Source organism: Hemiscyllium ocellatum, unplaced genomic scaffold, assembly GCF_020745735.1.
Source record: "Hemiscyllium ocellatum isolate sHemOce1 unplaced genomic scaffold, sHemOce1.pat.X.cur. scaffold_2309_pat_ctg1, whole genome shotgun sequence".
In the NCBI taxonomy this organism is placed as follows: domain Eukaryota; kingdom Metazoa; phylum Chordata; class Chondrichthyes; order Orectolobiformes; family Hemiscylliidae; genus Hemiscyllium; species Hemiscyllium ocellatum.
Window position 1 is genome coordinate 47,788 of NW_026868045.1, and position 20,045 is coordinate 67,832.

At 52.4% G+C, this 20,045-nt stretch overlaps 6 non-coding genes across 6 annotated transcripts; all 6 read left to right on the plus strand.

The window, feature by feature from the left end:
• Positions 1-7,519: 7,519 nt before the first annotated feature.
• On the plus strand, positions 7,520-7,592 carry trnar-ccu (transfer RNA arginine (anticodon CCU)). The gene has a single exon. It is a non-coding gene; the product is annotated as a tRNA-Arg (tRNA).
• Positions 7,593-9,186: 1,594 nt separating this feature from the next.
• On the plus strand, positions 9,187-9,259 carry trnar-ccu (transfer RNA arginine (anticodon CCU)). Its single transcript has one exon. It is a non-coding gene; the product is annotated as a tRNA-Arg (tRNA).
• Positions 9,260-10,853: 1,594 nt separating this feature from the next.
• trnar-ccu (transfer RNA arginine (anticodon CCU)) lies at positions 10,854-10,926 on the plus strand. Its single transcript has one exon. It is a non-coding gene; the product is annotated as a tRNA-Arg (tRNA).
• Positions 10,927-12,521: 1,595 nt separating this feature from the next.
• Positions 12,522-12,594, plus strand: trnar-ccu (transfer RNA arginine (anticodon CCU)). The gene has a single exon. It is a non-coding gene; the product is annotated as a tRNA-Arg (tRNA).
• Positions 12,595-14,185: 1,591 nt separating this feature from the next.
• On the plus strand, positions 14,186-14,258 carry trnar-ccu (transfer RNA arginine (anticodon CCU)). Its single transcript has one exon. It is a non-coding gene; the product is annotated as a tRNA-Arg (tRNA).
• A 1,587-nt stretch (positions 14,259-15,845) lies between these two features.
• Positions 15,846-15,918, plus strand: trnar-ccu (transfer RNA arginine (anticodon CCU)). Its single transcript has one exon. It is a non-coding gene; the product is annotated as a tRNA-Arg (tRNA).
• Positions 15,919-20,045: the final 4,127 nt, after the last annotated feature.

Sequence of the window (20,045 nt, forward strand, 5' to 3'; positions counted from 1 at the left end):
TCGAACAGATATCCCGACCCAATCTAGTCCCACCTGCCAGCACCCGGCCCATCTCCCTCCAAACTCTTCCTATACGTATACCCATCCAGATGCCTTTGAAATGATGTAATTGTACCAGCCTCGACCACTTCCTCTGGCAGCTCATTCCACACACACACACCACCTTCTGCCTGAAAATGTTGTCCCTTTGGTCTCTTTTATATCTTTTCCCTCTCACCCTAAACCTAAGCCCTCTAGTTCTGGACTCCCACACCCCAGGGAAAAGACCTTGGCTGTTTACCCTATTCATGTTCCTCATGATTTTATAAACCTCTGTATGGTCAGCCCTCAGCCTCCGATGCTTGGATCCTATCCTTAGAGGAAGCGGTATCAGCTTCCACCGCTGTGCCTCTGTGTCCAACCTCATCCGTCCTCTTTTCCAGGTCTCCCAGCTGCTGTTCATGCTTCTGCAGCACGATAGAGATCGGGGCCAGCTTCTCCTCTATCTGCTTAACCAAGATCGCGCGAGATTTGGCCAGGGCCTGGTAGGCAATCGAGCCCAAGGATCCTGCAGGCTGGGCCGGGGGCCTGGCCTCGGACACTGCCCCATCCGTCTTCAACATCTCTGGACGAAGGAAACGCAGGAAAGTTGATTTTTCACAATGTCCTGGGACTCCACAACATTTTCAGACTCCTAGGATATCGCGATGGAACGGATTGGGCGCTTGTGCTGTGGTGCCGAGCTCTGCAACACCATCGTCCGAGATCACCACCATCTTGGATCCTCACAGTGCATTGAGAGGAGAAAATCCACAAAAACACACAATGAGAGGTCAGGGCGCAGTATTTAAAGTCTGCCATGCTGCATGGAACTGTGCAGCTCCAGTGGCCTAATGGATAAGGCACTGGCTTCCTAAGCCAGGGGTTCTGGGTTCAAATCCCATCTGGGGTGTCTGACTCTTCCTTGTCTGTCCTTAATCTGCTTTGCCAACAACTGCTTATCTGCATTCAGTTGATGGGATGGGTGTTCCCTGTCGCCTTACGCAGCTCTTTTGGGGATCTGCAGGATTAAAGCTGAATTCCCTGAAACAGACAGCACAGACACAATGGCTGAAAACCTGCTGAGAATCTCCTGGGGCTGGCATGGTGGCTCAGTGGGTAGCACTGCTGCCTCGCAGCATCGGGGACCTGACTTTGATTCCTCCCTTGGCTTTCTGTTTGTGTCGAGTTTGCACCTTCTCTCCATGGGCTACTGCGGGTGCTTTGCTTTCCTCCCACAGCCCAAAGATGTGCAGGTTCGCTGGATTGGCTTTGGGGAATGCAGGCTGAGAGGATAGTGGTTGGGCCTGGATGGGATGCTCATCAGAGGCTGAGTGTGGACTTGCTGGGGTGAATGGCTTGCCCCCCTCACTCTCGGGCTTTTATGAACAAGTTTGGAGCACATGGTCAGAGCTCTGCTGCAGATCGCAGTCAAGGCTTCGCTAAGGGACTGGCATCCAGGTGTGTGTTCATATCCTTCTTTTCCCTGATCTTCCAGAATGTTCTCTAGCTTTGGCCAAAGGGGTCATCAGCTGGGTTCACATCATCCAATGGAGTCACCTTGCCCGTAGCTAGACAACGGATTGACTCAGACTGACACTTCCAGTCATCGAGTCATAGAGATGTACAGCACACAAACACACCCTCGGTCGAACAGATATCCCGACCCAATCTAGTCCCACCTGCCAGCACCCGGCCCATCTCCCTCCAAACTCTTCCTATACGTATACCCATCCAGATGCCTTTGAAATGATGTAATTGTACCAGCCTCGACCACTTCCTCTGGCAGCTCATTCCACACACACACACCACCTTCTGCCTGAAAATGTTGTCCCTTTGGTCTCTTTTATATCTTTTCCCTCTCACCCTAAACCTAAGCCCTCTAGTTCTGGACTCCCACACCCCAGGGAAAAGACCTTGGCTGTTTACCCTATTCATGTTCCTCATGATTTTATAAACCTCTGTATGGTCAGCCCTCAGCCTCCGATGCTTGGATCCTATCCTTAGAGGAAGCGGTATCAGCTTCCACCGCTGTGCCTCTGTGTCCAACCTCATCCGTCCTCTTTTCCAGGTCTCCCAGCTGCTGTTCATGCTTCTGCAGCACGATAGAGATCGGGGCCAGCTTCTCCTCTATCTGCTTAACCAAGATCGCGCGAGATTTGGCCAGGGCCTGGTAGGCAATCGAGCCCAAGGATCCTGCAGGCTGGGCCGGGGGCCTGGCCTCGGACACTGCCCCATCCGTCTTCAACATCTCTGGACGAAGGAAACGCAGGAAAGTTGATTTTTCACAATGTCCTGGGACTCCACAACATTTTCAGACTCCTAGGATATCGCGATGGAACGGATTGGGCGCTTGTGCTGTGGTGCCGAGCTCTGCAACACCATCGTCCGAGATCACCACCATCTTGGATCCTCACAGTGCATTGAGAGGAGAAAATCCACAAAAACACACAATGAGAGGTCAGGGCGCAGTATTTAAAGTCTGCCATGCTGCATGGAACTGTGCAGCTCCAGTGGCCTAATGGATAAGGCACTGGCTTCCTAAGCCAGGGGTTCTGGGTTCAAATCCCATCTGGGGTGTCTGACTCTTCCTTGTCTGTCCTTAATCTGCTTTGCCAACAACTGCTTATCTGCATTCAGTTGATATGGTGTGTTCCCTGTCGCCTTACGCAGCTCTTTTGGGGATCTGCAGGATTAAAGCTGAATTCCCTGAAACAGACAGCACAGACACAATGGCTGAAAACCTGCTGAGAATCTCCTGGGGCTGGCATGGTGGCTCAGTGGGTAGCACTGCTGCCTCGCAGCATCGGGGACCTGACTTTGATTCCTCCCTTGGCTTTCTGTTTGTGTCGAGTTTGCACCTTCTCTCCATGGGCTACTGCGGGTGCTTTGCTTTCCTCCCACAGCCCAAAGATGTGCAGGTTCGCTGGATTGGCTTTGGGGAATGCAGGCTGAGAGGATAGTGGTTGGGCCTGGATGGGATGCTCATCAGAGGCTGAGTGTGGACTTGCTGGGGTGAATGGCTTGCCCCCCTCACTCTCGGGCTTTTATGAACAAGTTTGGAGCACATGGTCAGAGCTCTGCTGCAGATCGCAGTCAAGGCTTCGCTAAGGGACTGGCATCCAGGTGTGTGTTCATATCCTTCTTTTCCCTGATCTTCCAGAATGTTCTCTAGCTTTGGCCAAAGGGGTCATCAGCTGGGTTCACATCATCCAATGGAGTCACCTTGCCCGTAGCTAGACAACGGATTGACTCAGACTGACACTTCCAGTCATCGAGTCATAGAGATGTACAGCACACAAACACACCCTCGGTCGAACAGATATCCCGACCCAATCTAGTCCCACCTGCCAGCACCCGGCCCATCTCCCTCCAAACTCTTCCTATACGTATACCCATCCAGATGCCTTTGAAATGATGTAATTGTACCAGCCTCGACCACTTCCTCTGGCAGCTCATTCCACACACACACACCACCTTCTGCCTGAAAATGTTGTCCCTTTGGTCTCTTTTATATCTTTTCCCTCTCACCCTAAACCTAAGCCCTCTAGTTCTGGACTCCCACACCCCAGGGAAAAGACCTTGGCTGTTTACCCTATTCATGTTCCTCATGATTTTATAAACCTCTGTATGGTCAGCCCTCAGCCTCCGATGCTTGGATCCTATCCTTAGAGGAAGCGGTATCAGCTTCCACCGCTGTGCCTCTGTGTCCAACCTCATCCGTCCTCTTTTCCAGGTCTCCCAGCTGCTGTTCATGCTTCTGCAGCACGATAGAGATCGGGGCCAGCTTCTCCTCTATCTGCTTAACCAAGATCGCGCGAGATTTGGCCAGGGCCTGGTAGGCAATCGAGCCCAAGGATCCTGCAGGCTGGGCCGGGGGCCTGGCCTCGGACACTGCCCCATCCGTCTTCAACATCTCTGGACGAAGGAAACGCAGGAAAGTTGATTTTTCACAATGTCCTGGGACTCCACAACATTTTCAGACTCCTAGGATATCGCGATGGAACGGATTGGGCGCTTGTGCTGTGGTGCCGAGCTCTGCAACACCATCGTCCGAGATCACCACCATCTTGGATCCTCACAGTGCATTGAGAGGAGAAAATCCACAAAAACACACAATGAGAGGTCAGGGCGCAGTATTTAAAGTCTGCCATGCTGCATGGAACTGTGCAGCTCCAGTGGCCTAATGGATAAGGCACTGGCTTCCTAAGCCAGGGGTTCTGGGTTCAAATCCCATCTGGGGTGTCTGACTCTTCCTTGTCTGTCCTTAATCTGCTTTGCCAACAACTGCTTATCTGCATTCAGTTGATGGGTGGGGTGTTCCCTGTCGCCTTACGCAGCTCTTTTGGGGATCTGCAGGATTAAAGCTGAATTCCCTGAAACAGACAGCACAGACACAATGGCTGAAAACCTGCTGAGAATCTCCTGGGGCTGGCATGGTGGCTCAGTGGGTAGCACTGCTGCCTCGCAGCATCGGGGACCTGACTTTGATTCCTCCCTTGGCTTTCTGTTTGTGTCGAGTTTGCACCTTCTCTCCATGGGCTACTGCGGGTGCTTTGCTTTCCTCCCACAGCCCAAAGATGTGCAGGTTCGCTGGATTGGCTTTGGGGAATGCAGGCTGAGAGGATAGTGGTTGGGCCTGGATGGGATGCTCATCAGAGGCTGAGTGTGGACTTGCTGGGGTGAATGGCTTGCCCCCCTCACTCTCGGGCTTTTATGAACAAGTTTGGAGCACATGGTCAGAGCTCTGCTGCAGATCGCAGTCAAGGCTTCGCTAAGGGACTGGCATCCAGGTGTGTGTTCATATCCTTCTTTTCCCTGATCTTCCAGAATGTTCTCTAGCTTTGGCCAAAGGGGTCATCAGCTGGGTTCACATCATCCAATGGAGTCACCTTGCCCGTAGCTAGACAACGGATTGACTCAGACTGACACTTCCAGTCATCGAGTCATAGAGATGTACAGCACACAAACACACCCTCGGTCGAACAGATATCCCGACCCAATCTAGTCCCACCTGCCAGCACCCGGCCCATCTCCCTCCAAACTCTTCCTATACGTATACCCATCCAGATGCCTTTGAAATGATGTAATTGTACCAGCCTCGACCACTTCCTCTGGCAGCTCATTCCACACACACACACCACCTTCTGCCTGAAAATGTTGTCCCTTTGGTCTCTTTTATATCTTTTCCCTCTCACCCTAAACCTAAGCCCTCTAGTTCTGGACTCCCACACCCCAGGGAAAAGACCTTGGCTGTTTACCCTATTCATGTTCCTCATGATTTTATAAACCTCTGTATGGTCAGCCCTCAGCCTCCGATGCTTGGATCCTATCCTTAGAGGAAGCGGTATCAGCTTCCACCGCTGTGCCTCTGTGTCCAACCTCATCCGTCCTCTTTTCCAGGTCTCCCAGCTGCTGTTCATGCTTCTGCAGCACGATAGAGATCGGGGCCAGCTTCTCCTCTATCTGCTTAACCAAGATCGCGCGAGATTTGGCCAGGGCCTGGTAGGCAATCGAGCCCAAGGATCCTGCAGGCTGGGCCGGGGGCCTGGCCTCGGACACTGCCCCATCCGTCTTCAACATCTCTGGACGAAGGAAACGCAGGAAAGTTGATTTTTCACAATGTCCTGGGACTCCACAACATTTTCAGACTCCTAGGATATCGCGATGGAACGGATTGGGCGCTTGTGCTGTGGTGCCGAGCTCTGCAACACCATCGTCCGAGATCACCACCATCTTGGATCCTCACAGTGCATTGAGAGGAGAAAATCCACAAAAACACACAATGAGAGGTCAGGGCGCAGTATTTAAAGTCTGCCATGCTGCATGGAACTGTGCAGCTCCAGTGGCCTAATGGATAAGGCACTGGCTCCTAAGCCAGGGGTTCTGGGTTCAAATCCCATCTGGGGTGTCTGACTCTTCCTTGTCTGTCCTTAATCTGCTTTGCCAACAACTGCTTATCTGCATTCAGTTGATGGGGTGTTCCCTGTCGCCTTACGCAGCTCTTTTGGGGATCTGCAGGATTAAAGCTGAATTCCCTGAAACAGACAGCACAGACACAATGGCTGAAAACCTGCTGAGAATCTCCTGGGGCTGGCATGGTGGCTCAGTGGGTAGCACTGCTGCCTCGCAGCATCGGGGACCTGACTTTGATTCCTCCCTTGGCTTTCTGTTTGTGTCGAGTTTGCACCTTCTCTCCATGGGCTACTGCGGGTGCTTTGCTTTCCTCCCACAGCCCAAAGATGTGCAGGTTCGCTGGATTGGCTTTGGGGAATGCAGGCTGAGAGGATAGTGGTTGGGCCTGGATGGGATGCTCATCAGAGGCTGAGTGTGGACTTGCTGGGGTGAATGGCTTGCCCCCCTCACTCTCGGGCTTTTATCAACAAGTTTGGAGCACATGGTCAGAGCTCTGCTGCAGATCGCAGTCAAGGCTTCGCTAAGGGACTGGCATCCAGGTGTGTGTTCATATCCTTCTTTTCCCTGATCTTCCAGAATGTTCTCTAGCTTTGGCCAAAGGGGTCATCAGCTGGGTTCACATCATCCAATGGAGTCACCTTGCCCGTAGCTAGACAACGGATTGACTCAGACTGACACTTCCAGTCATCGAGTCATAGAGATGTACAGCACACAAACACACCCTCGGTCGAACAGATATCCCGACCCAATCTAGTCCCACCTGCCAGCACCCGGCCCATCTCCCTCCAAACTCTTCCTATACGTATACCCATCCAGATGCCTTTGAAATGATGTAATTGTACCAGCCTCGACCACTTCCTCTGGCAGCTCATTCCACACACACACACCACCTTCTGCCTGAAAATGTTGTCCCTTTGGTCTCTTTTATATCTTTTCCCTCTCACCCTAAACCTAAGCCCTCTAGTTCTGGACTCCCACACACCAGGGAAAAGACCTTGGCTGTTTACCCTATTCATGTTCCTCATGATTTTATAAACCTCTGTATGGTCAGCCCTCAGCCTCCGATGCTTGGATCCTATCCTTAGAGGAAGCGGTATCAGCTTCCACCGCTGTGCCTCTGTGTCCAACCTCATCCGTCCTCTTTTCCAGGTCTCCCAGCTGCTGTTCATGCTTCTGCAGCACGATAGAGATCGGGGCCAGCTTCTCCTCTATCTGCTTAACCAAGATCGCGCGAGATTTGGCCAGGGCCTGGTAGGCAATCGAGCCCAAGGATCCTGCAGGCTGGGCCGGGGGCCTGGCCTCGGACACTGCCCCATCCGTCTTCAACATCTCTGGACGAAGGAAACGCAGGAAAGTTGATTTTTCACAATGTCCTGGGACTCCACAACATTTTCAGACTCCTAGGATATCGCGATGGAACGGATTGGGCGCTTGTGCTGTGGTGCCGAGCTCTGCAACACCATCGTCCGAGATCACCACCATCTTGGATCCTCACAGTGCATTGAGAGGAGAAAATCCACAAAAACACACAATGAGAGGTCAGGGCGCAGTATTTAAAGTCTGCCATGCTGCATGGAACTGTGCAGCTCCAGTGGCCTAATGGATAAGGCACTGGCCTCCTAAGCCAGGGGTTCTGGGTTCAAATCCCATCTGGGGTGTCTGACTCTTCCTTGTCTGTCCTTAATCTGCTTTGCCAACAACTGCTTATCTGCATTCAGTTGATGGGTGGGGTGTTCCCTGTCGCCTTACGCAGCTCTTTTGGGGATCTGCAGGATTAAAGCTGAATTCCCTGAAACAGACAGCACAGACACAATGGCTGAAAACCTGCTGAGAATCTCCTGGGGCTGGCATGGTGGCTCAGTGGGTAGCACTGCTGCCTCGCAGCATCGGGGACCTGACTTTGATTCCTCCCTTGGCTTTCTGTTTGTGTCGAGTTTGCACCTTCTCTCCATGGGCTACTGCGGGTGCTTTGCTTTCCTCCCACAGCCCAAAGATGTGCAGGTTCGCTGGATTGGCTTTGGGGAATGCAGGCTGAGAGGATAGTGGTTGGGCCTGGATGGGATGCTCATCAGAGGCTGAGTGTGGACTTGCTGGGGTGAATGGCTTGCCCCCCTCACTCTCGGGCTTTTATGAACAAGTTTGGAGCACATGGTCAGAGCTCTGCTGCAGATCGCAGTCAAGGCTTCGCTAAGGGACTGGCATCCAGGTGTGTGTTCATATCCTTCTTTTCCCTGATCTTCCAGAATGTTCTCTAGCTTTGGCCAAAGGGGTCATCAGCTGGGTTCACATCATCCAATGGAGTCACCTTGCCCGTAGCTAGACAACGGATTGACTCAGACTGACACTTCCAGTCATCGAGTCATAGAGATGTACAGCACACAAACACACCCTCGGTCGAACAGATATCCCGACCCAATCTAGTCCCACCTGCCAGCACCCGGCCCATCTCCCTCCAAACTCTTCCTATACGTATACCCATCCAGATGCCTTTGAAATGATGTAATTGTACCAGCCTCGACCACTTCCTCTGGCAGCTCATTCCACACACACACACCACCTTCTGCCTGAAAATGTTGTCCCTTTGGTCTCTTTTATATCTTTTCCCTCTCACCCTAAACCTAAGCCCTCTAGTTCTGGACTCCCACACCCCAGGGAAAAGACCTTGGCTGTTTACCCTATTCATGTTCCTCATGATTTTATAAACCTCTGTATGGTCAGCCCTCAGCCTCCGATGCTTGGATCCTATCCTTAGAGGAAGCGGTATCAGCTTCCACCGCTGTGCCTCTGTGTCCAACCTCATCCGTCCTCTTTTCCAGGTCTCCCAGCTGCTGTTCATGCTTCTGCAGCACGATAGAGATCGGGGCCAGCTTCTCCTCTATCTGCTTAACCAAGATCGCGCGAGATTTGGCCAGGGCCTGGTAGGCAATCGAGCCCAAGGATCCTGCAGGCTGGGCCGGGGGCCTGGCCTCGGACACTGCCCCATCCGTCTTCAACATCTCTGGACGAAGGAAACGCAGGAAAGTTGATTTTTCACAATGTCCTGGGACTCCACAACATTTTCAGACTCCTAGGATATCGCGATGGAACGGATTGGGCGCTTGTGCTGTGGTGCCGAGCTCTGCAACACCATCGTCCGAGATCACCACCATCTTGGATCCTCACAGTGCATTGAGAGGAGAAAATCCACAAAAACACACAATGAGAGGTCAGGGCGCAGTATTTAAAGTCTGCCATGCTGCATGGAACTGTGCAGCTCCAGTGGCCTAATGGATAAGGCACTGGCCTCCTAAGCCAGGGGTTCTGGGTTCAAATCCCATCTGGGGTGTCTGACTCTTCCTTGTCTGTCCTTAATCTGCTTTGCCAACAACTGCTTATCTGCATTCAGTTGATGGGTGAGGTGTTCCCTGTCGCCTTACGCAGCTCTTTTGGGGATCTGCAGGATTAAAGCTGAATTCCCTGAAACAGACAGCACAGACACAATGGCTGAAAACCTGCTGAGAATCTCCTGGGGCTGGCATGGTGGCTCAGTGGGTAGCACTGCTGCCTCGCAGCATCGGGGACCTGACTTTGATTCCTCCCTTGGCTTTCTGTTTGTGTCGAGTTTGCACCTTCTCTCCATGGGCTACTGCGGGTGCTTTGCTTTCCTCCCACAGCCCAAAGATGTGCAGGTTCGCTGGATTGGCTTTGGGGAATGCAGGCTGAGAGGATAGTGGTTGGGCCTGGATGGGATGCTCATCAGAGGCTGAGTGTGGACTTGCTGGGGTGAATGGCTTGCCCCCCTCACTCTCGGGCTTTTATGAACAAGTTTGGAGCACATGGTCAGAGCTCTGCTGCAGATCGCAGTCAAGGCTTCGCTAAGGGACTGGCATCCAGGTGTGTGTTCATATCCTTCTTTTCCCTGATCTTCCAGAATGTTCTCTAGCTTTGGCCAAAGGGGTCATCAGCTGGGTTCACATCATCCAATGGAGTCACCTTGCCCGTAGCTAGACAACGGATTGACTCAGACTGACACTTCCAGTCATCGAGTCATAGAGATGTACAGCACACAAACACACCCTCGGTCGAACAGATATCCCGACCCAATCTAGTCCCACCTGCCAGCACCCGGCCCATCTCCCTCCAAACTCTTCCTATACGTATACCCATCCAGATGCCTTTGAAATGATGTAATTGTACCAGCCTCGACCACTTCCTCTGGCAGCTCATTCCACACACACACACCACCTTCTGCCTGAAAATGTTGTCCCTTTGGTCTCTTTTATATCTTTTCCCTCTCACCCTAAACCTAAGCCCTCTAGTTCTGGACTCCCACACCCCAGGGAAAAGACCTTGGCTGTTTACCCTATTCATGTTCCTCATGATTTTATAAACCTCTGTATGGTCAGCCCTCAGCCTCCGATGCTTGGATCCTATCCTTAGAGGAAGCGGTATCAGCTTCCACCGCTGTGCCTCTGTGTCCAACCTCATCCGTCCTCTTTTCCAGGTCTCCCAGCTGCTGTTCATGCTTCTGCAGCACGATAGAGATCGGGGCCAGCTTCTCCTCTATCTGCTTAACCAAGATCGCGCGAGATTTGGCCAGGGCCTGGTAGGCAATCGAGCCCAAGGATCCTGCAGGCTGGGCCGGGGGCCTGGCCTCGGACACTGCCCCATCCGTCTTCAACATCTCTGGACGAAGGAAACGCAGGAAAGTTGATTTTTCACAATGTCCTGGGACTCCACAACATTTTCAGACTCCTAGGATATCGCGATGGAACGGATTGGGCGCTTGTGCTGTGGTGCCGAGCTCTGCAACACCATCGTCCGAGATCACCACCATCTTGGATCCTCACAGTGCATTGAGAGGAGAAAATCCACAAAAACACACAATGAGAGGTCAGGGCGCAGTATTTAAAGTCTGCCATGCTGCATGGAACTGTGCAGCTCCAGTGGCCTAATGGATAAGGCACTGGCCTCCTAAGCCAGGGGTTCTGGGTTCAAATCCCATCTGGGGTGTCTGACTCTTCCTTGTCTGTCCTTAATCTGCTTTGCCAACAACTGCTTATCTGCATTCAGTTGATAGGGTGGGGTGTTCCCTGTCGCCTTACGCAGCTCTTTTGGGGATCTGCAGGATTAAAGCTGAATTCCCTGAAACAGACAGCACAGACACAATGGCTGAAAACCTGCTGAGAATCTCCTGGGGCTGGCATGGTGGCTCAGTGGGTAGCACTGCTGCCTCGCAGCATCGGGGACCTGACTTTGATTCCTCCCTTGGCTTTCTGTTTGTGTCGAGTTTGCACCTTCTCTCCATGGGCTACTGCGGGTGCTTTGCTTTCCTCCCACAGCCCAAAGATGTGCAGGTTCGCTGGATTGGCTTTGGGGAATGCAGGCTGAGAGGATAGTGGTTGGGCCTGGATGGGATGCTCATCAGAGGCTGAGTGTGGACTTGCTGGGGTGAATGGCTTGCCCCCCTCACTCTCGGGCTTTTATGAACAAGTTTGGAGCACATGGTCAGAGCTCTGCTGCAGATCGCAGTCAAGGCTTCGCTAAGGGACTGGCATCCAGGTGTGTGTTCATATCCTTCTTTTCCCTGATCTTCCAGAATGTTCTCTAGCTTTGGCCAAAGGGGTCATCAGCTGGGTTCACATCATCCAATGGAGTCACCTTGCCCGTAGCTAGACAACGGATTGACTCAGACTGACACTTCCAGTCATCGAGTCATAGAGATGTACAGCACACAAACACACCCTCGGTCGAACAGATATCCCGACCCAATCTAGTCCCACCTGCCAGCACCCGGCCCATCTCCCTCCAAACTCTTCCTATACGTATACCCATCCAGATGCCTTTGAAATGATGTAATTGTACCAGCCTCGACCACTTCCTCTGGCAGCTCATTCCACACACACACACCACCTTCTGCCTGAAAATGTTGTCCCTTTGGTCTCTTTTATATCTTTTCCCTCTCACCCTAAACCTAAGCCCTCTAGTTCTGGACTCCCACACCCCAGGGAAAAGACCTTGGCTGTTTACCCTATTCATGTTCCTCATGATTTTATAAACCTCTGTATGGTCAGCCCTCAGCCTCCGATGCTTGGATCCTATCCTTAGAGGAAGCGGTATCAGCTTCCACCGCTGTGCCTCTGTGTCCAACCTCATCCGTCCTCTTTTCCAGGTCTCCCAGCTGCTGTTCATGCTTCTGCAGCACGATAGAGATCGGGGCCAGCTTCTCCTCTATCTGCTTAACCAAGATCGCGCGAGATTTGGCCAGGGCCTGGTAGGCAATCGAGCCCAAGGATCCTGCAGGCTGGGCCGGGGGCCTGGCCTCGGACACTGCCCCATCCGTCTTCAACATCTCTGGACGAAGGAAACGCAGGAAAGTTGATTTTTCACAATGTCCTGGGACTCCACAACATTTTCAGACTCCTAGGATATCGCGATGGAACGGATTGGGCGCTTGTGCTGTGGTGCCGAGCTCTGCAACACCATCGTCCGAGATCACCACCATCTTGGATCCTCACAGTGCATTGAGAGGAGAAAATCCACAAAAACACACAATGAGAGGTCAGGGCGCAGTATTTAAAGTCTGCCATGCTGCATGGAACTGTGCAGCTCCAGTGGCCTAATGGATAAGGCACTGGCCTCCTAAGCCAGGGGTTCTGGGTTCAAATCCCATCTGGGGTGTCTGACTCTTCCTTGTCTGTCCTTAATCTGCTTTGCCAACAACTGCTTATCTGCATTCAGTTGATGGGGTGTGTTCCCTGTCGCCTTACGCAGCTCTTTTGGGGATCTGCAGGATTAAAGCTGAATTCCCTGAAACAGACAGCACAGACACAATGGCTGAAAACCTGCTGAGAATCTCCTGGGGCTGGCATGGTGGCTCAGTGGGTAGCACTGCTGCCTCGCAGCATCGGGGACCTGACTTTGATTCCTCCCTTGGCTTTCTGTTTGTGTCGAGTTTGCACCTTCTCTCCATGGGCTACTGCGGGTGCTTTGCTTTCCTCCCACAGCCCAAAGATGTGCAGGTTCGCTGGATTGGCTTTGGGGAATGCAGGCTGAGAGGATAGTGGTTGGGCCTGGATGGGATGCTCATCAGAGGCTGAGTGTGGACTTGCTGGGGTGAATGGCTTGCCCCCCTCACTCTCGGGCTTTTATCAACAAGTTTGGAGCACATGGTCAGAGCTCTGCTGCAGATCGCAGTCAAGGCTTCGCTAAGGGACTGGCATCCAGGTGTGTGTTCATATCCTTCTTTTCCCTGATCTTCCAGAATGTTCTCTAGCTTTGGCCAAAGGGGTCATCAGCTGGGTTCACATCATCCAATGGAGTCACCTTGCCCGTAGCTAGACAACGGATTGACTCAGACTGACACTTCCAGTCATCGAGTCATAGAGATGTACAGCACACAAACACACCCTCGGTCGAACAGATATCCCGACCCAATCTAGTCCCACCTGCCAGCACCCGGCCCATCTCCCTCCAAACTCTTCCTATACGTATACCCATCCAGATGCCTTTGAAATGATGTAATTGTACCAGCCTCGACCACTTCCTCTGGCAGCTCATTCCACACACACACACCACCTTCTGCCTGAAAATGTTGTCCCTTTGGTCTCTTTTATATCTTTTCCCTCTCACCCTAAACCTAAGCCCTCTAGTTCTGGACTCCCACACCCAGGGAAAAGACCTTGGCTGTTTACCCTATTCATGTTCCTCATGATTTTATAAACCTCTGTATGGTCAGCCCTCAGCCTCCGATGCTTGGATCCTATCCTTAGAGGAAGCGGTATCAGCTTCCACCGCTGTGCCTCTGTGTCCAACCTCATCCGTCCTCTTTTCCAGGTCTCCCAGCTGCTGTTCATGCTTCTGCAGCACGATAGAGATCGGGGCCAGCTTCTCCTCTATCTGCTTAACCAAGATCGCGCGAGATTTGGCCAGGGCCTGGTAGGCAATCGAGCCCAAGGATCCTGCAGGCTGGGCCGGGGGCCTGGCCTCGGACACTGCCCCATCCGTCTTCAACATCTCTGGACGAAGGAAACGCAGGAAAGTTGATTTTTCACAATGTCCTGGGACTCCACAACATTTTCAGACTCCTAGGATATCGCGATGGAACGGATTGGGCGCTTGTGCTGTGGTGCCGAGCTCTGCAACACCATCGTCCGAGATCACCACCATCTTGGATCCTCACAGTGCATTGAGAGGAGAAAATCCACAAAAACACACAATGAGAGGTCAGGGCGCAGTATTTAAAGTCTGCCATGCTGCATGGAACTGTGCAGCTCCAGTGGCCTAATGGATAAGGCACTGGCCTCCTAAGCCAGGGGTTCTGGGTTCAAATCCCATCTGGGGTGTCTGACTCTTCCTTGTCTGTCCTTAATCTGCTTTGCCAACAACTGCTTATCTGCATTCAGTTGATAGGGTGAGGTGTCGCCTTACGCAGCTCTTTTGGGGATCTGCAGGATTAAAGCTGAATTCCCTGAAACAGACAGCACAGACACAATGGCTGAAAACCTGCTGAGAATCTCCTGGGGCTGGCATGGTGGCTCAGTGGGTAGCACTGCTGCCTCGCAGCATCGGGGACCTGACTTTGATTCCTCCCTTGGCTTTCTGTTTGTGTCGAGTTTGCACCTTCTCTCCATGGGCTACTGCGGGTGCTTTGCTTTCCTCCCACAGCCCAAAGATGTGCAGGTTCGCTGGATTGGCTTTGGGGAATGCAGGCTGAGAGGATAGTGGTTGGGCCTGGATGGGATGCTCATCAGAGGCTGAGTGTGGACTTGCTGGGGTGAATGGCTTGCCCCCCTCACTCTCGGGCTTTTATCAACAAGTTTGGAGCACATGGTCAGAGCTCTGCTGCAGATCGCAGTCAAGGCTTCGCTAAGGGACTGGCATCCAGGTGTGTGTTCATATCCTTCTTTTCCCTGATCTTCCAGAATGTTCTCTAGCTTTGGCCAAAGGGGTCATCAGCTGGGTTCACATCATCCAATGGAGTCACCTTGCCCGTAGCTAGACAACGGATTGACTCAGACTGACACTTCCAGTCATCGAGTCATAGAGATGTACAGCACACAAACACACCCTCGGTCGAACAGATATCCCGACCCAATCTAGTCCCACCTGCCAGCACCCGGCCCATCTCCCTCCAAACTCTTCCTATACGTATACCCATCCAGATGCCTTTGAAATGATGTAATTGTACCAGCCTCGACCACTTCCTCTGGCAGCTCATTCCACACACACACACCACCTTCTGCCTGAAAATGTTGTCCCTTTGGTCTCTTTTATATCTTTTCCCTCTCACCCTAAACCTAAGCCCTCTAGTTCTGGACTCCCACACCCCAGGGAAAAGACCTTGGCTGTTTACCCTATTCATGTTCCTCATGATTTTATAAACCTCTGTATGGTCAGCCCTCAGCCTCCGATGCTTGGATCCTATCCTTAGAGGAAGCGGTATCAGCTTCCACCGCTGTGCCTCTGTGTCCAACCTCATCCGTCCTCTTTTCCAGGTCTCCCAGCTGCTGTTCATGCTTCTGCAGCACGATAGAGATCGGGGCCAGCTTCTCCTCTATCTGCTTAACCAAGATCGCGCGAGATTTGGCCAGGGCCTGGTAGGCAATCGAGCCCAAGGATCCTGCAGGCTGGGCCGGGGCCTGGCCTCGGACACTGCCCCATCCGTCTTCAACATCTCTGGACGAAGGAAACGCAGGAAAGTTGATTTTTCACAATGTCCTGGGACTCCACAACATTTTCAGACTCCTAGGATATCGCGATGGAACGGATTGGGCGCTTGTGCTGTGGTGCCGAGCTCTGCAACACCATCGTCCGAGATCACCACCATCTTGGATCCTCACAGTGCATTGAGAGGAGAAAATCCACAAAAACACACAATGAGAGGTCAGGGCGCAGTATTTAAAGTCTGCCATGCTGCATGGAACTGTGCAGCTCCAGTGGCCTAATGGATAAGGCACTGGCCTCCTAAGCCAGGGGTTCTGGGTTCAAATCCCATCTGGGGTGTCTGACTCTTCCTTGTCTGTCCTTAATCTGCTTTGCCAACAACTGCTTATCTGCATTCAGTTGATGGGTGTGGGTGTTCCCTGTCGCCTTACGCAGCTCTTTTGGGGATCTGCAGGATTAAAGCTGAATTCCCTGAAACAGACAGCACAGACACAATGGCTGAAAACCTGCTGAGAATCTCCTGGGGCTGGCATGGTGGCTCAGTGGGTAGCACTGCTGCCTCGCAGCATCGGGGACCTGACTTTGATTCCTCCCTTGGCTTTCTGTTTGTGTCGAGTTTGCACCTTCTCTCCATGGGCTACTGCGGGTGCTTTGCTTTCCTCCCACAGCCCAAAGATGTGCAGGTTCGCTGGATTGGCTTTGGGGAATGCAGGCTGAGAGGATAGTGGTTGGGCCTGGATGGGATGCTCATCAGAGGCTGAGTGTGGACTTGCTGGGGTGAATGGCTTGCCCCCCTCACTCTCGGCTTTTATGAACAAGTTTGGAGCACATGGTCAGAGCTCTGCTGCAGATCGCAGTCAAGGCTTCGCTAAGGGACTGGCATCCAGGTGTGTGTTCATATCCTTCTTTTCCCTGATCTTCCAGAATGTTCTCTAGCTTTGGCCAAAGGGGTCATCAGCTGGGTTCACATCATCCAATGGAGTCACCTTGCCCGTAGCTAGACAACGGATTGACTCAGACTGACACTTCCAGTCATCGAGTCATAGAGATGTACAGCACACAAACACACCCTCGGTCGAACAGATATCCCGACCCAATCTAGTCCCACCTGCCAGCACCCGGCCCATCTCCCTCCAAACTCTTCCTATACGTATACCCATCCAGATGCCTTTGAAATGATGTAATTGTACCAGCCTCGACCACTTCCTCTGGCAGCTCATTCCCACACACACACACCACCTTCTGCCTGAAAATGTTGTCCCTTTGGTCTCTTTTATATCTTTTCCCTCTCACCCTAAACCTAAGCCCTCTAGTTCTGGACTCCCACACCCCAGGGAAAAGACCTTGGCTGTTTACCCTATTCATGTTCCTCATGATTTTATAAACCTCTGTATGGTCAGCCCTCAGCCTCCGATGCTTGGATCCTATCCTTAGAGGAAGCGGTATCAGCTTCCACCGCTGTGCCTCTGTGTCCAACCTCATCCGTCCTCTTTTCCAGGTCTCCCAGCTGCTGTTCATGCTTCTGCAGCACGATAGAGATCGGGGCCAGCTTCTCCTCTATCTGCTTAACCAAGATCGCGCGAGATTTGGCCAGGGCCTGGTAGGCAATCGAGCCCAAGGATCCTGCAGGCTGGCCGGGGCCTGGCCTCGGACACTGCCCCCATCCGTCTTCAACATCTCTGGACGAAGGAAACGCAGGAAAGTTGATTTTTCACAATGTCCTGGGACTCCACAACATTTTCAGACTCCTAGGATATCGCGATGGAACGGATTGGGCGCTTGTGCTGTGGTGCCGAGCTCTGCAACACCATCGTCCGAGATCACCACCATCTTGGATCCTCACAGTGCATTGAGAGGAGAAAATCCACAAAAACACACAATGAGAGGTCAGGGCGCAGTATTTAAAGTCCCATGCTGGGGTGTCTGACTCTTCCTTGTGTGTCCTTAATCTGCTTTGCCAACAACCGCTTAACTGTGATTCAGTTGGTGGGGTGTTCCCTCTCGCCTTACGCAGCACTTTTGGGGATCTGCAGGATTAAAGCTGAATTCCCTGAAACAGACAGCACAGACACAATGGCTGAAAACCTGCTGAGAATCTCCTGGGGCTGGCATGGTGGCTCAGTGGGTAGCACTGCTGCCTCGCAGCATCGGGGACCTGACTTTGATTCCTCCCTTGGCTTTCTGTTTGTGTCGAGTTTGCACCTTCTCTCCATGGGCTACTGCGGGTGCTTTGCTTTCCTCCCACAGCCCAAAGATGTGCAGGTTCGCTGGATTGGCTTTGGGGAATGCAGGCTGAGAGGATAGTGGTTGGGCCTGGATGGGATGCTCATCAGAGGCTGAGTGTGGACTTGCTGGGGTGAATGGCTTGCCCCCCTCACTCCCTGGCTTTTATCAACAAGTTTGGAGCACATGGTCAGAGCTCTGCTGCAGATCGCAGTCAAGGCTTCGCTAAGGGACTGGCATCCAGGTGTGTGTTCATATCCTTCTTTTCCCTGATCTTCCAGAATGTTCTCTAGCTTTGGCCAAAGGGCATCAGCTGGGTTCACATCATCCAATGGAGTCACCTTGCCCGTAGCTAGACAACGGATTGACTCAGACTGACACTTCCAGTCATCGAGTCATAGAGATGTACAGCACACAAACACACCCTCGGTCGAACAGATATCCCGACCCAATCTAGTCCCACCTGCCAGCACCCGGCCCATCTCCCTCCAAACTCTCCTCTATACATATACCCATCCAGATGCCTTTGAAATGATGTAATTGTACCAGCCTCGACCACTTCCTCTGGCAGCTCATTCCACACACACACACACCACCTTCTGCCTGAAAATGTTGTCCCTTTGGTCTCTTTTATATCTTTTCCCTCTCACCCTAAACCTAAGCCCTCTAGTTCTGGACTCCCACACACCAGGGAAAAGACCTTGGCTGTTTACCCTATTCATGTTCCTCATGATTTTATAAACCTCTGTATGGTCAGCCCTCAGCCTCCGATGCTTGGATCCTATCCTTAGAGGAAGCGGTATCAGCTTCCACCGCTGTGCCTCTGTGTCCAACCTCATCCGTCCTCTTTTCCAGGTCTCCCAGCTGCTGTTCATGCTTCTGCAGCACGATAGAGATCGGGGCCAGCTTCTCCTCTATCTGCTTAACCAAGATCGCGCGAGATTTGGCCAGGGCCTGGTAGGCAATCGAGCCCAAGGATCCTGCAGGCTGGGCCGGGGGCCTGGCCTCGGACACTGCCCCATCCGTCTTCAACATCTCTGGACGAAGGAAAACGCAGGAAAGTTGATTTTTCACAATGTCCTGGGACTCCACAACATTTTCAGACTCCTAGGATATCGCGATGGAACGGATTGGGCGCTTGTGCTGTGGTGCCGAGCTCTGCAACACCATCGTCCGAGATCACCACCATCTTGGATCCTCACAGTGCATTGAGAGGAGAAAATCCACAAAAACACACAATGAGAGGTCAGGGCGCAGTATTTAAAGTCTGCCATGCTGCATGTAACTGTGCAGCCCCAGTGGCCTAATGGATAAGGCACTGGCCTCCTAAGCCAGGGGTTCTGGGTTCAAATCCCATCTGGGTGTCTGACTCTTCCTTGTCTGTCCTTAATCTGCTTTGCCAACAACTGCTTATCTGCATTCAGTTGGTAGGGTGTTCCCTCTCGCCTTACGCAGCTCTTTTGGGGATCTGCAGGATTAAAGCTGAATTCCCTGAAACAGACAGCACAGACACAATGGCTGAAAACCTGCTGAGAATCTCCTGGGGCTGGCATGGTGGCTCAGTGGGTAGCACTGCTGCCTCGCAGCATCGGGGACCTGACTTTGATTCCTCCCTTGGCTTTCTGTTTGTGTCGAGTTTGCACCTTCTCTCCATGGGCTACTGCGGGTGCTTTGCTTTCCTCCCACAGCCCAAAGATGTGCAGGTTCGCTGGATTGGCTTTGGGGAATGCAGGCTGAGAGGATAGTGGTTGGGCCTGGATGGGATGCTCATCAGAGGCTGAGTGTGGACTTGCTGGGGTGAATGGCTTGCCCCCCTCACTCCCGGGCTTTTATCAACAAGTTTGGAGCACATGGTCAGAGCTCTGCTGCAGATCGCAGTCAAGGCTTCGCTAAGGGACTGGCATCCAGGTGTGTGTTCATATCCTTCTTTTCCCTGATCTTCCAGAATGTTCTCTAGCTTTGGCCAAAGGGGTCATCAGCTGGGTTCACATCATCCAATGGAGTCACCTTGCCCGTAGCTAGACAACGGATTGACTCAGACTGACACTTCCAGTCATCGAGTCATAGAGATGTACAGCACACAAACACACCCTCGGTCGAACAGATATCCCAACCCAATCTAGTCCCACCTGCCAGCACCCGGCCCATCTCCCTCCAAACTCTTCCTATACGTATACCCATCCAGATGCCTTTGAAATGATGTAATTGTACCAGCCTCGACCACTTCCTCTGGCAGCTCATTC